This window comes from Spinacia oleracea, chromosome 4 (genome assembly GCF_020520425.1).
Source record: "Spinacia oleracea cultivar Varoflay chromosome 4, BTI_SOV_V1, whole genome shotgun sequence".
Classification (NCBI taxonomy): Eukaryota; Viridiplantae; Streptophyta; class Magnoliopsida; order Caryophyllales; family Amaranthaceae; genus Spinacia; species Spinacia oleracea.
The window spans coordinates 173194809-173211719 of NC_079490.1; the positions used below are offsets into that span (position 1 = coordinate 173194809).

General features: G+C 40.8%; 2 non-coding genes across 2 annotated transcripts; both read left to right on the top strand.

Moving 5' to 3' along the window:
* Positions 1 to 1767: 1767 nt before the first annotated feature.
* On the top strand, positions 1768 to 1874 carry LOC130460224 (small nucleolar RNA R71). Its single transcript, XR_008920160.1, has one exon. It is a non-coding gene; the product is annotated as a small nucleolar RNA R71 (small nucleolar RNA).
* Positions 1875 to 7512: 5638 nt separating this feature from the next.
* Positions 7513 to 7619, top strand: LOC130460204 (small nucleolar RNA R71). The gene has a single exon (XR_008920145.1). It is a non-coding gene; the product is annotated as a small nucleolar RNA R71 (small nucleolar RNA).
* Positions 7620 to 16911: the final 9292 nt, after the last annotated feature.

Below are 16911 nucleotides of genomic sequence, written 5' to 3' on the forward strand. Positions count from 1 at the left end.
TGTATACTCCGATCACCTCCACCTGCAAGACAATTTGAAACATGTGCTTTTTCCGAGGAGTTATTAGAGTTAGTATGAGTCAATTCGGTATTAAAATAATCATTAGAAATATTGACTCCAAAACATGACTCCTCTACCATAGGGTTCTTAGCAACATGGGTTAAATTGAAAGTAACCTTATCATCTCCCACATTTAGCGTCAACTTGCCATTCTTGACATCTATGATTGCCCCCGCAGTGTGTAGGAAAGGCCGACCTAAAATAATAGGAATTTGCCTATCCTCTTCCATGTCTAAAACAACAAAATCAACAGGAATAAAGAATTTACCTACTCTAACAGGCACATCTTCTAAGACACCTAGGGGGTATTTTACAGATCTATCGGCCATTTGCAGAGTTATGTTGGTAACTTTTAAATCACCCATGTTCAACTTAGTACATACAGACAGGGGCATGACACTAACACTGGCACCTAAATCACATAAGGCTTTGTCAATAAAAAGGTTACCAATATTACACGGGATAGAGAAACTCCCGGGGTCCTTCAACTTGGGTGGAGACTTATTTTGTAGTAAGGCACTGCACTCCTCAGTAAATGCAACAGTCTCCACCTCACTAAATGCTCTCTTCCTAGTCAAGATGTCTTTCATGTATTTAGCATATGCAGGTACTTGAGTAATTAATTCAGTGAAAGGGACTGTTACCTGCAGATTCTTTACCACTTCTAAGAACTTACCAAACTGCTTGTCTAGCTTGTTCTTTAGCTGACGATGAGGGAAGGGAAGTTTGATAGGTGGAACTTGTATCTCAACTTTCTTCTCAACCCCTGTGTCAGCTTCCTTATCCTTGACCACCTTCTCACTTTCTCTTGGCACAGCACCACTAACAGATACTTCAACCCCTTCCTCTATAGTCATAGGTGGCCCATCATACTCATATCCACTCCGCAGAGTGACAGCATTTACAGACTCTCTGGTCACAGGCTGTGAAGGGAGTTGACCTTTGGGTCTCTCTGCAAGAGCGGTAGCCATTTGTGCCAACTGTTTATCCATGATCTTGTTATGAGCAGTGAGGGCATCGATTTTGGCATCCTTTTCGCTTAGAGATCTCTGCAATTCCAACATCATATTCCTCATCTCTACAAGCATGGGATCAGGTTGTGTGGGTTGAGGTTGTGGTGGTAAGCCAGGTGATCCACTAGGTTGCGAGTTGTAGTTGCTCCGCGGTTGGTAGGGTTGTTGTGGTGGTGGAGGGTGTTGAATCTGGTGGGGGTTCTGAACATTAGTACTCCTATATGATAATAGGGGGTTGTTTTTATACCCCTCATTGTATGAGTTGGAATACGGATTGTTCTGCTTGTAGGACTGGAATGCATTGCATTGTTCGATGGAGCTTCGGCATACCTGTGCATAATGGCCCTGCATCCCACAACTATTACAGACATTAGCAGATTGGGCACTTATTGCAGCGACACTAGCATGTTGGGTGGATTGGGAAGATGCGATCTGTATATTGTCGAGCTTGTGATGTAGGGCAGTTAGCTGAGCAGTAAGCTGTTCAATAGAATTCATCTCATGCTTAACACCTCGGTCGGCAAAACCTCTAGGATTCCCATATTGGGCACTATGGATGGCCATCTCCTCAATCACCTCCAAAGCTCTAGGCACCTCCAGTTGCATGAATCTTCCACTGGCAGCTGAATCCAAAAGACACCTAGATTCATTACCCAGACCATTGTAGAACTGCTGAACCAGGAACCAGTCATCTAAACCATGGTGTGGGCACTCCCTTTGCAAGTCCTTGAATCTCTCCCAAACTTCGAACAAACTCTCATCTACTTGTTGAGAGATACCTAATATCTGACCCCTCAGACGAGCTGTCTTCTCAGGTGGGAAATATTTAACATAGAAAGCAAGGGCCAAAGAATTCCAATCGGTGATTTTCATAGCTGCGCGGTTGAGACTGTTAATCCATAGCTTGGCCTTCCCACTCAATGAAAATGGAAAGAGTATCTCCATAGTCTGCTCCGGTGTTAAATTCTTCTGCTTAATGGTGGCACAATACTGAATGAAAGACTGAATGTGGAGATTGGGGTCTTCACCCTTTTCCCCACCGAATTGGTGTCTCTCGATCATGTTTATCAGCTGGGGTTCAATCTTGAAATTCTCGACCGCAATGGAAGGCATGATTGCCTTGGGAAGCATAGACAGACTTGGTTTAGAATAGTCTGTAAGCCTTGGCACAAGTGGGGGTGGTGGTGCTTGGTCACCCATCTCTGAATCTGTATGGAATAGATTGCTAATCAGATAGTCGGATTCAGAGTCAGAATAGTCTCTCAACTGTTCAACGAATCTACGCCGTCTACGAAAGGTCCGTTCAGGTTCAGGATCGAACGAAGTCAGATCGCTGGTAGGGACAGTCCTGGGCATAAACAAGCAAGAACTAGAAAACAGTCGTGAGATCCGGTCTCAAGGAACGAGAGTCCCTTGAGAAGTGACAAACAATAATCTAGAAAAACAATTAATAACGGAAAATAAAACCGTTTCCCCGGCAACGGCGCCAAAATTTGACAGGCTCAATCGCACTCCTATCAAAGATAAACCTAACGTTCACCAACTAAAAATATAGCAAGGGAAGCAGGGATCGTATCCACAGGGAAACAGTGTTCTTTCTACTATTAAAAGACTAATCTAGACTATTGGTAACAAGAATTGGATTGGTTTGTATATTAAACTAAAGCAAATAATCAAATCGGAAGATAACAATATTAAAGGAATCTAGGGCAGCGGTTCACCACAAATGCAGACCGGGATTGGACAACGGACAATAACAATCAATTAACAATCATAACTAGGAAAACATGCATCTCTCGAATCTTATGAATTCCTTAGGATAGAACAACTAGCGGGCTCTCGCTACGTACTAGAAATAATTCCTATCTAATAGCCACAAACCAAAAAACATCAGATTTATACCTCTCGGCGCATAATCTAAGGTTAATCAAACTCAAATCAAAATAGTCCGGCCGAACAGAATTGACGAGCAATAATAATAAGCTATAGAAATTAATCAATCAATCAAATATCATGTCCACATATAATCCCAATCATGCATTCATGGATCCCCTAAACCCTAGAGAAATAAACTACTCACTCATGATAATAAATAACAAAGCAATTAATATAATAGAAAACATGATTAAAGCAATAAACTAAATTAGAACAAGAAGCAATACCTAATTGAAGAACAATGAATAATGAAAGCTTGAATTTTTATATAAATCGAACTAAGTGTTTGAATTGATGTAGAGAGAAAATAAAACTTAGAGAAATAAACTAAGGGTTTTGTGCTGGAAAAAATAAGATCCTTACTAAAAATAAAAGGGCTAGTATTTATAGTTTGCCCAAAATACAAGCCAAAAACCGGAAAGAAAAAACGCGAAAAAGCATAAGGGGTTGGCGTCATCCGCATCGGGCGAGCTGCGCCCGATCGGGCGCGCGTTGATGCACTTGCCTTGTTTATACTTCCGCCCGATGGTTGCATTTCGCCCTCAGCTTCCAGGGCGATTTGCAATCTTCAATGTATCTCGCCCGTATCACCAAGTCTAACTCCCGGGGCTCAACCATAAGCATCTAAGGCTCCCGAAAGTCGACGATGGAGGTCCCGAACTTCTCGGACTCATATAGTGGCCTTGATCAACAATGAAACGGGTCTAAAACGACCCATTTCTCATAATCAAACCTGAAACTCAAGGCACACTCAATAATACACATTAGTACTAGAAACGGCTCCTAAGAGCACGTTTGATACATAAAAGTACTAAGGGACGGGGGTAAAAAACTCTATATAAAACGCATATATCAGGAACCCAGGTGGTCCACTAGACTGTTGGTTGTAGTTGTTCCGTGGTTGGTAGGATTGTTGATGTGGGGTTTGGTATGGTTGTTGTGGTGGGTGTTGGACTTGGTGAGGGTTCTGGATATTGTTGCTCCTGTAGGATAGTAGAGGGTTGTTTTTGTAGCCCTCATTGTAAGAGTTGGTGTAATACCCCAATATTTTATGATTTCATACTATATATTTTATAGAGAAAATGAAGTTATAAGTATTACTAAACGATATTTCCTTTTTAGTTAGTCTCTTTTAATATTTTATTCAGAAAATTTAAAACACCATTTTATTATTAGTAGGACTCTTGTGGGGAGTTATAAATACCCATAAACCCTAATTGTTTTGTAAAAAAAAAACAAAGATGGGTATGTTGCCTCAGCCGTCTTTCTATTTCTCCCTCCAGAGCCTTGTGTTAGTTGACCAATGAGCATTAAACTCAAGAGTCCTACTGCCATTGTTCATGCGCACCTTTTTATCACATGAAATCCATTTTGATATTTAGTGTTAATCCCAAATTTGCAAACTCATGATTAGACCTCACATAATCAACCAAAACATGAGTTTTATCAACTAAAAACAATAGCCGCAATTAGCCTTTTACCCGGTTCTTTGACCTGATCGGATATTTTGAGTATAAATAATCATTGGAAGGTAATCACGCACACGTAGTTTCTTTAAATTATTCGTAATTAAGTATTGATTATTATATATAATTATGTATAGGTCTTTGGAGTTGTTTGTTATATATAGTATAAATTTTATGTCTTATTATAAGTGAATAATGTGATAACGTGTATTAGATAAATGCTCAACTCATGGATAATATTGTTGATTTAGATTTCTTATTATATTAGTCACTGTTATTTTGTATATGTTTAGATATCTAAGGGTCTAGTTTATTTGTGGATTGATATTGGAAATTTGGATTAGGTCAATCTATATATTCTAGAGTTTTAGATCGTTATAGAGTTTCTTGGCTTTATTAATTAGTAGTTACTAATCACGCTTAGTCCCTTTTGTATATTATTAGTTATAATCACACGTACTTAGTCTATTCGAATTATCTGTATATGTTAATTGTAATCACACGCACCTAGTCTATCGTGTTATTCTACGAGTTATTCGTATTTATTCATTATTTTGTGTAATGCGTATGCTATTGGTTTATGTATTCTGCTTTGCTGTAATGTGTCTAAATTGCTTTAAATTCGCTAATATGCACGATTATATCTACTTTAGAATATTGGTTTTCTTATATGATGCAATTTATCTTACATTATTGATTACTTGCTTACGTTTCTCTTCAATTGGTATTTACCCTAATTTATTTGAGGTTTTACTACTTTAAGGGAAATTTATGATTTGGCTAATAAGGATTAGCGTACTAATGTACTATCTTTGTGGGGTTGATCGAGAAATTGACATTGGGTAGAAGGTTGAGGTAAACAATATTATTGTTGTAAGCTTGGAAGCTTGGAGCATATGCATATTGTACTATTGGGAATTGATGTAGTTTATTTTGGGATGATAATTGATCATCTTCTAATACCTTTTTCCCTAAGATATTATATGAACCGCTTAAATAGCACATCGCTTTATTATTTGGTCGGAGCCATGAGCACGACCATAGGCTTAATCTACTCCTTTGAGTTAAAAACACTCACCGGGGGGTGTGCACACTTAAAGACTAAGACCTATTTGGTGGTTACATCCAATAGTTCAATACTATTGGGTGGTGGACTAGATTCACATTTTTCTGGTGGTTACATCCAATAGTTTAATATATACTAATGGGTGGTGGACGCGATCCACATCTCTCTGGTGGTTACATCCAATAGTTCAATATATACTATTGGGTGGTGGACTCGATCCACATTCCTCTAATGGTGAACTTATAAGAAATTAACAATAAACCCTTGTTACTTATGGTTATAGGTACTAGTTTTATAAGAATTGTTCATCAATTTGTACTTATGTGTTTGTTAAATTATTATTATTATTATTATTATTATTATTATTATTATTATTATTATTATTATTATTATTATTATTATTATTATTATTATTATTATTATTATTATTATTATATGTCTGGTTATTCAATAAGCGATGATTACTCAGCTTTTGCTGACGTGTGTGTTTATTTGTTATGTGTGTTTGCGGCCATGTCTTTTTCTTATGGTGGCCCTGCGACGATCCTTTTGGAATTTGTCCTCTATGGTGAGCAGTCAAGATTGACTGGAGCAGATTGATCGTGAAGGATGCAGTTACAAGTTAAAGGAGTTCCAGTATTATCGTTTATTCTTGTATGACAGTTTAGTGTTTTTCAGTTGTAAATAGACCACCTAGTAACCGAGTTGTAATAGTTTAAGTTTTGTAAGCCTTAGCACTTGACAATATGGTCAAGTGTGGCGGTGATACCTCCGATTTAGGTGTAAGCTTCCGCAATTTCTATAAGGTCTTTTATATTTCTTATTTATTTAAAGATTAGTAAATCGGGGGTGTTACAGTTGGAGAATGGGTTATTCTGTTTGTAGGATTGAAATGCGTGACATTGTTCAACAGAGCTCCTACATTCCTGTGCATAATGACCAGACATTCCACAACTTTCACAAACAGTAGCAGGTTGGGCACTCATAGCAGCTACACTAGCAGGTTGGGTAGGTTGAGCATTGGTTGCTTGCATATTATCAAACTTATAGTGTAAAGCAGTCAATTGGGCAGTTAATTGTTCAATAGAATTTAAATCATGCTTACCACCCCTATTAGATAGACCTCTAGGATTCCCATACTGGGCATTGTGAATGGCTATCTCCTCAATCACCTCCATAGCTCTAGGCACCTCAAGTTGCATGAACCTCCCACTTAGGGGTGTCCATAAAAAACCGTAACCGCGTACCGTACCGAAAACCGGAAAAACCCGACTAAAAGGGCGGTAAACCGAACCAAAAAAATAACATAAACGGTTACGGTAACCGAACCGGAAAAAGTTACGGTTAAACGGTTCGGTTACGGTTACTAATTTTGACAAAACGGTTAACCGAAAAAACCGAATTTTTTTTTAAAAAATATATTCAATTTAATTTAGTTGGAGATGACAATATCAAAAAAATATGGGTATTAGTAAAAGAAATGTTTGTTTATGCACGTCTAACCCAATTGGTATACTTAATTCTTAGGCTCTTAGCCCATTAGTCCATTCTTGAAATAATGAGTGCGTGACTTTGTAATTTTGTTTGAACTTGATGAACTTGTGTAATTTTAGATGTTGTTTAGACTTATTTTTTATTGATTTGATCTTCTATTTAAAAATATTATTTTTCGTAAAAAATAATGCGCTAAATGCGAACCAAAATAAAAATAAATAATTGAATAGCGGTTTATGGTTAACCGGGTAACCGTACCGAAACTGCGGTTAACCGTTTAAACGGTAACCGGTTTAAACGGTACGGTTACGGTTCATGAAAATGCCGAACCGAAATTTTCGGTAACCGAACCGAATCAAGCTTCGGGACGGTTAACCACCCATGAACACCCCTACTCCCAATGGCAGCCGAATCTAACAAACATCTAGACTCATTGCCCAGACCATTATAGAACTGCTGAATCAAGAACCAATCTTCCAAACCATGGTGCGGGCATTCTCTTTGCAAATCCTTGAATCTCTCCCAGACCTCGAACAAACTCTCATCCGCTTGTTGCGAGATACCTAATATCTGACCCCTCAGACGAGCCGTTTTCTCAGGTGGAAAATATTTAACATAAAAAGCAAGAGCCAAGGACTCCCAATTAGTGATTTTCAAAGCCGTCCGATTCAACCCATTAATCCACAGTTTAGCTTTCCCACTCAAAGAGAACGGGAAAAGTATCTCCATAGTCTGCTCCGGAGTCAATCCCTTTTGCTTGATGGTGGAACAATATTGGATGAAGGACTGAATGTGAAGATTCGGATCTTCACCTGGTTCCCCACCGTACTGGCGTCTCTCAATCATGTTAATCAATGCAGGCTCAATCTTGAAGGTCTCAGTTGCAATAGAAGGCATGATCGCCTTTGGTAGCACGGACAGACTTGGCTTAGAATAGTCTGTAATCCGTGGGGTAGGTGGCGGTAGTAGAGTTTCGTCACCCATCTCTATCTCTGAAACTGAATCTGTATCTGAAGGAAAAAGATCACCAATATTATGATCAGAATCAGAGTAATTCCCACACTGTGCAATGAAAGTTCTTCATCTACGAAAGGTTCTTTCGGGCTCAGGATCGAATGGAGTAAGATTACTAGTACCTACGGTCCTAGGCATAGACAAAGACTACAAAACAATGTGAGATCCGGTCTCAAGGAACGTGAGTTCCTTGAGTAGTAACAAACAATAATCTAGGACAAGCAATCAACAACAGAAAATAAAACCGTTTCCCCGGCAACGGCGCCAAAATTTGACAGGCTAAAGTCGTATCACCTAATCAAAAATAACCTAAGTCCACTAGCTAGGTAGCAAGGGAAGTCAGGATCGAATCCACAGGGAAACAGGCGTTCTTTCTACTATCAATCAATTAATCTAGACTATTGTGAACAAGAGTTGGTTGGTGATTTGTATGCTAAGACTACGAACGATAATTAAACGATTATGAATCAATATATTAAGGAATCTAGGGTATAGGTTCACCAACAAATAACAATCCAGGACAACGAACAATCACGATAATCAACAAGGTAATTAATTAGACTAGCATGCTCTCTCGAATCGATACTAATTATAGACTTAGAATTAACGGGCTCTCGCTACGTATTAATCTAATTCCACCTATTGACACAAGCCTAAACATCAAATTGCATCTCTCGAATCTTAATTTGATATTGCATAACTACCACAATTAAATCTGCGCAAATCTAATTGTATAGTGAATTAATCCAATCAATAGGAATCAATTGCAATGCCAACAATCATGATTATTCAATATCCCTTCATATCATTCATGGATCCCCAAACCCTAGAAATTAGACTACTCAAGCATATTAACAATAAACAAAGCAATTAGCATGATTGAAAACATAACTAAAGCTAAACAAGGAATTGAAATAAAGAATAATACCTTAATTATATTGAAGAACAAGAGAAATAGAAAGCTTGAATTTTTATTGAAATTGAAAACTAAGTGTTTGCATAAATCTAGAGAGAATTTAAACTAAGGAAATAAACTAAGGGTCTAATACTAGGAAATAAGATGCTCCACTAAAACATATGGGCTTAGTATTTATAGTTTTTGCCCAAAATAAAATTAGGAAACCAGAAAAACTAAGGCAAACGCGCGCACAAGCGCTCCTGGATTGTCGTCGCCCGGTCGGGCGACCTTCCGCCCGACGGGCGGCCAGCTCGAAATCCGCCCGTCGGGCGCAAGTCTGCCCGCCGGGCGGAAGGAGACTTCTGGAATTCATCCGCATGCGCCCGGTCGGGCGCCACTTTCCCGTCGGGCGAGATGACATTTTTGCTGCTGCTGCTCCTGATGGGCGCCCGGTGGGCACCGGGCGAAGCACCGCCCGACGGGCGCCTTCTGCCTGTTGCTTCTTTCTGCTTGCTCGCCCGGTGGGCGAGGGGCAATCCACCGGGCGGAGGGCTAAGTGATCCGCCCTTCGTTCGCAACACCGAGTCTAACTTCCGAGGCTCGATCATGAACATCTAGGGCTCCCGTAAGTCGACAATAGTCGTCCCGAATCCCCTCGGGATCGTGTAGTGGCCTAAATCATCATGAAACGGGTATAAAAAGACTAATTTCTCACTAAGTAGTCCTGAAACTCAAGGCACACTCAAATGCACAGATTAGTACTAAAAACGGCTCCTAAGAGCTCATTTGACGCATAAAAGTACTAAGGGACGGGGGTGAAAACACTATATAAAACGCGCATATCACTGTCTGAAGCACTAAAGAGTGTGTACTCGGAGCCATAAGAGAGGATGGTGGCCTCGTCCTTTGGTGCAGGACCCTACGCCTGGCGCAGTCTTGGCGCCTGTGGGCTGTCGTGCAAGCCGACTCTTGTATAAATAGGGAGGTTGTCGGATCACTTCTTGCATCAATCCTTCCTTGCTATCATTGCATACTGCTTCCTCTCGAAAAGAAAAGAGAATATGGCTATGTCCTTTGAAAGTGCCTTGAACTCGTGGCTTGGTTCGCTAGGAAAATTGGAGAAAAGGGAGCTTGATGGCATGCATTTTGGGTGCTCATCTCTTTCCGGTTTGTAAAATTGGATTTGCACTTCATTCTTGCTGTTCTGGAGGCTTGGGATCCAAATCATCATGTCTTCCTCTTTTGAAATAATGAGGTATGTCCCCTCCCTGAGGAATTTAGTGCCATATTGGGGTGGCCCATTATGCTGGAGCCATGCATGCCCAGTGTTGAAGAACACTTTTTCTTGAGTTTTGAAAGGTATTTGGGCTTGAAGCTCCCACTTTTGAGTGCTGTTGTATATGGTAGAGGGGTGGATTTGTCCCTCTTTGTCACCTACTTTGCTGGGCTTGATGTTCGCAAATTATTTTCTTGAGAGCCTTGAGTTTTTGTATATTTGCTCGCTTCCTCTTTTCGAAGCAGGGGTTTGGCAATGGTGATGCCTCCCTAATAGAGATTGTAGAGCAGTTTGCTAATGGTCGGGACCCAATGCCGCTCGTGGTTGGCGAAACATTGATGGGCCTTGACATGCTGAAGTCGGACCCCTCTTCTCTGCCGTTGGGAAGTCCGATATTACTCCAAGTAAGGATCTGGAGCCTTCTTGTATGTTGAATTTGTACTTGTATTTGAATTTTGAATGTTGAGTTTTGAAATGCACTTCTTGTATACTCCCCAAGGTTTGGCTTATGGAGAGGCTCATGCTGGTGGCACCACCAGAGAACATGGAGAGCTATAATAGAAAAGGATTCACTGTGCGGCCTATGTTGTATGGCCGGCTTTCATTGGATGAGTGGTGATGCGCACTCTCTGGGATTGAATCTTGTATAAGGTGGGTAGTTCCTTGGTGGGGAATTGCTGCTATGAGACATGCCCCTGGTTCTACTGCTTTGAGGGTGCCAAGCCTCTCAATGCTGGTCTTCTACTCGCCTGCTCGAGTGATGAGATAGTATGGCTTGAAACGGGAGATCCCAGACTGTACTGAAGAGAACCAGAAACCTGTTGCGCTGAATGCAAATCGTCTTGAAGTTTGGAGGCGGTATTGGGTTGCCAAACCATTCGTGAGAATTCAGTTTCCACCTGAGCCGGTTACTCTGTCTGTGGGGTACATTGTATGGATGAGAGGCCTAAGCCAGAGGGGTATTTCTCTCTCCGGACCAGCTAGAGTCTGAGGTTCTAGAGCTAGACGTCCTACATCAACTGACTATGGGGAAGGTGACGGGAGTGTGGCCCATCCGGTGCTTGACTGTTCGGAATCCAAAGGAGGTTCGTCGTCCTCCCGTCTTGGAAGGCTTGCAAGTTCCTTCTCCCGCCGCTTGGGCAAGGGGAAGATTGATGATTGATTGCGGGAGGAGTCGGGGGATAGTACTCAAGGTGCCAAGACTCGAGGGCATAGTCGCCCGACCCTAGATCTTTGTAGGCTAAATGTGTTTGAAATTGTATTGGAAAGAATTGTGTTTGAAATGTGTTTGGAAAATTTGCTTAGGAAGTGAAAAGGATTTTAAACTTTGCTTCACTTGATCCTGACTTTGTATTTGAATTAGCTTTGAAGGCCTTAGAGCCAAATAAAGAGTTATTGTGTTAAATTCTGCTTGAGCACGCTTTGCTTTGAATTGGCACATTTGGAATAAAGACAACAACAATTTTTGAAATTTGATTTGATTTGATTTTTAGGATGCCCTTAATTGAAGAAATTTTGAATTTTTTTTGTATTAAAGTGGCCGGGCCTCGAAATGAGGTTGCCTACGTGTCCCGTTAGGGAATCAGGACTTTGAATTTGGATTCTTGAATTTGAACGTGGAACTTAGACATAGAACTTCTTGAGTTGATCGAGGTTGGTCAGAGATCTGAATTCTGTTCCATCGATGTCTGTTAGTTCGACTGCTCCCCCGGAGAGGATCTTCTTGACAATGTATGGGCCTGCCCAGTTGGGTTTGAATTTTCCCCTTGGGTCCATGGTGCTTTTGCGAAGGGCTTTCAGGACAAGCTCGCCTTCTTTGATGTTTCGGGTTTTGAACCTTTTGTTGAAATGTCTTGCCACTCGGCGCTGATAGACTTGTACATGGTGAGCGGCTTGAAGCCGAGGCTCATCGAGCATGACTAGCTCGTCATATCTTGCTTGTACCCATGCGGCTTCTGGGATTTTGCTTTAGAGGACTATCCTTAGAGAAGGCATCTCTAGCTCGATAGGTTGTACTGCTTCCATTCCATAGACCAATGAGAACGGAGTTGCACCAGTTGAAGTGCGAATTGAAGTTCGATATCCCCACAATGCGAAATGCAGCTTCTGGGGCCAGTCCTTGTAATTGGTAGTCATTTTCATGATGATGGTTTTGACATTCTTGTTGGCTGCTTAGACTGTCCCATTGGTTTGTGGGCGATAAGGTGAAGAGCGATGATGTTGAATTTTGTACTCGGTGAATAGGTCTTCACACTCTCCTTGAAAATGGGTTCCCTGGTCACTGATGAACTCGTGAGGAACGCCGTATCTGCATATGATGTTTTCTTGTATGAACTGGGCCACTTGCTTAGAACCCAATACTTTGAATGACCTAGCCTCGACCCATTTGGTGAAATAGTCGATGGCGACCAGTATGAACTCATGACCCCCGGTGCCTGTTGGAGTGACTTTGCCGATGACGTCGATATCCCAAGCTGAGAATGGCCACGGTGATGACTGAGAGCATAGCAATGATGGTGGAATGTGCTTCAGATTCGCACACTTTTGACACGTAGGACATTTCTTGACAAAGAAGTAGCAATCCCGTTCGAGGGTAGTCCAGTAGTATCGAGCCCTGATGATCTTGAGGGCTAGCATTTTCCCATTCATGTGGGTGCCACAGACTCCATCATGTATGTTGTCCATGACTCTTTGAGCTTCGTGCTTGTCAACACATCGGAGGTTAGGACCACCAAGGGACCTTTTTGTTAGGTTATGATACATATGAAAAACATAAATCATGCGGAAAACCTTAATGCCAGGAAACATATTATTTACACATAATCAGTTAGCATAATTTAGGTGCATACACTTTGTAGCGTGCCCTCCCTAGCTGCGCCCGAACCGAACAAGAACAAGTCTTTAGGACTCCAAGTGTCGTCCCTCCGTAGATAGTCCTCAGCACGTCCGGATCCGCCTTAAGATTGAGCAACTAGAATCGCCCTTAAGGTACTATTATTTTCGGCAAATATGGGCAAGAATGTGACTGCTTTTTCTGCTCAAAAATCACTGCTTTTATTGTATGAATACTTGTTAAAAAACTCGTGTATAAATTATGACCCTAGGCATATATTTATAGAACCATGGAAAGGATTTCGAATCCTGTTAGAATACTAATTAATTAATTAGAATCCTTTTAGAACTCTAAATAATTAATTTAATCTTTTAGGATTAGGATTTAATCAATGCACGAATTCAGATATCTTTAGGATTCGTATAGCACGCACACGAGCACCGCACGCCCATGCGCATGCCTCGCGGCCCACGCTGAGCTGCACGGCGCTGAGGCCCATGCTCGCAGCCCATTCATTGATCTGTGCTCGCGCGCCAAGCTTTGGCTGGGCCTGGCCTTGCGCTGGGCTTGGTCGAGGCCTTGGCGTGTTTGTTTGATGCGTGTGGCTTGCTGGGCGACGGCCTGGCTTCGTGCTAGGCCTTCGTCTAGCAAGCCTCGTCCGATGCTAATTCGTACGGTACACTTCCGATTAAATTCCCGATTCCAGAATTCATTTCCGATACGAACAATTTTTAACATTTCCGATTCCGGAATTAATTTCCGTTTCGAACAAATATTTAATATTTCCGTTTTCGGAATTATTTTCCGATTCCGATAATATTTCCGATTCTGACAATATTTCCGTTTCCGGCAATATTTCCATTTCCGATAATATTTTCCGATACGTACCATGTTTCCGTTTCCGGCAACATCTATGACTTGGGTAATATTTATATTTCCGATACGATCCATATTTTCGCTTCCGGCAATATCATCGTTTCCGGAGTATTCATTTACTTGCCTTTGACGATCTCAGCTCCCACTGAAACCAAGATCCGTCGATTCCGAATATCCATAGATGGAGTACTTAATGCCATTAAATACTTGATCCGTTTACGTACTATTTGTGTGACCCTACGGGTTCAGTCAAGAGTAAGATGTGGATTAATATCATTAATTCCACTTGAACTGAAGCGGCCTCTAGCTAGGCATTCAGCTCACTTGATCTCACTGAATTTATTAACTTGTTAATTAATACTGAACCGCATTTATTAGACTTATCATTAAATGCATACTTGGACCAAGGGCATTATTTCCTTCAGTCTCCCACTTGTCCTTAGGGACAAGTATGCATTTCCTAATTCCTTTGTCGCTCGATGCTTGCTCTTGAACATAAGGTAAGAGTTGTCATCCTTATTATGTCCAGAGGTGTTTCTCGGTTTCAGAGTTCAACTGATCAAATAAACAGATAATCATAGCCTATGATTCATCTGAGCACGGCCATGCATTTTACAGTTTCTAGCTCTCCGAGTGGCCTTGTACAACTTTCAGCATCTCATCCCGATTTATGGGAGGACAATCCCAATCTTGCGATCTTGAGATTAGAATTCGTTTGATAGGTGATTACCTGAGCGTTGCCTTTATAGCCTCCTTTTACGGTGCGACGGTTGACAACGTCAAAGTAAGCAATTCTCAAACAAGTAATCTCAAATCACTTAGGTATTGAGGATTAGTGTCTAATAATTTTAATGAAATTTACTTATGACAGATTTTCATCTCTTACAGTAAAGTTTCATAGGTCTGTCCGATACTAGTCTTCCCAAAGTAAGTATCTGTAACGCCTCGATCTCTAATTCAATTATTAAAGCTTAATTAGCAGCGGAATTAACCTAATCGGTCGGGACATTACCTGCCGTAACTCCCTCTTGGGAATTACAAGGCAACCATCAAACATAAGCCATAAAAACCTCCAATTTAATATAATAATCATCTATATTCCAAGGTACAAGTACGTAAATTACTAAAAGTCTTTAATTAAACTATTATAAACATTAAGCATAAACTAGGTGAATAATATTAAAGTGAAATTCCTCGCCACTACGCGTTTCCATCGATTCCCGCAGTACCTAAAACGGAAAACAAAACGGTGAGCCGAAGACTCAGTAACGACTACCCTAGCAACGTAAATTCATTTCAACTCATTTTATTTAATAACACAGGGATAACAGAATAAGTAAAACATTTAATAAAACATCATATTAAATTCATTCATAAACTTTTAATGAAAACATCATTCATAAACTTTCTTAAATTAACATGCTAGTTGTCGGCAAGTACGAACCGTGAAGGAATTCTCCATTGGGCCTGGGCCCATAAGAGCCTGGGCTCATCATCGTAACATGGGCCTGGGCCCTGAGCCTGGGCTCATAACCATGGGAGCCTGGGCTCGTAATCCATGGGTGGACAGGTGTCCGTGGTGCATGCATGACCGGTAGATAGGAAGATGATAGTTTATATACCGCCAGACAAACCAGGTCTTTCACTTTCATTTATCATGTTTTATGTATTTTTACTAAGCCTTGGCTTGTATTTCAGTTGAAATAACATAACTCATTTTATATCATAAAACATCATTTAGATCCTGGGATCCATAAAACATCATTTCATTCAACGCATCATATAAACATCATTTTATGAGAAAACTCAATCAAATCATATTATAAAGAATAATTCAAACAAATCATAATTCATTCCCACAATCCATAAAACATGACAAAACATTTAATTCATAAATCCAATCATAACGTCATAATTTCATAATACATTTATAAGGGGATTGCGGGTACTAGCAATAGCCGTTACCTCAACCGTAGTTTTATACTTCCCGTCTTGATGAATCGTTCTTCCTGAGCTCCAAGTCCGGTTTCTTTCAGAACATTAAATTATTGAATTAGTTATTAAACGATAAATAATAAGTTTATAAATAATAAATTTTTGAATAATGTTTTTAATAAAATATAATTTCATAAACTTAAAGAAAATATTGTTGTTAATCGAAATTTAAAATAAATAAATAAATTTATAATCCATAAATCAATTACATGAGAATTATTTAAATTCCATTTTTGATAAATAAAACTAATAACTTATTTTAGGAAAACCGATAATTAAACCTGAAAATAATATTAATTTTATTAGTAAATAATTCATCAAAACATGAATATTGATAAATCTTAAAATCTGAAAATTCAGATTGTCTTACCTAAAGCCCAAAGGTTTGGAGTTTTTGGGCCCAACTGAATATGGATTGGATGAGAATAAAATCAAAGTTGTAAAACCAAAAATTTGGTTTTTGGTTTCTGGGAAGGGAAACACGACAGAGGAAAGAGAGGAGGGAGGAGGGAGTTGGGTTCGGTCCTGGGTGGCGCAGCAGCACCGGAGCCGCGACGGTTGTGGGGGGGGGGGGTGGTTCCGCGGCTGCGGAGAAACAAGGAAGGGAGCAAGAACAGGGGAGGGGTGCACGGCTAAGGGAAGCACGAAGGGAGGAAGGGAGTGTGGCTGGGTGACTCGACGCCGGCTTGGGTGGTGGCTGGTGACTGGGGTAGGGCGGCGCCGCAGCGCCGGTGATGGCGATGGTGGTTAAGCGGCGGCGGATAACGAGGAAGGGAGGGGGGGTGTTGCGCGAACAGGGGAAAAAACAGGGGATTGTTGTGCGGTGATGTGGTGGTTTGGGTGGGTGGCTGAAAATGATGGGCGGAGTGTGGTGGTCGGCTGAGGGTGGACAGAAACTGGGCGGCGCAGTGGTGGGGCTACGCCGGTGGTGGTGATTGCGTGGAGGGGAGGAAGGCAGGAAGTTGGGCGCAAGGGTGAGGGAGAC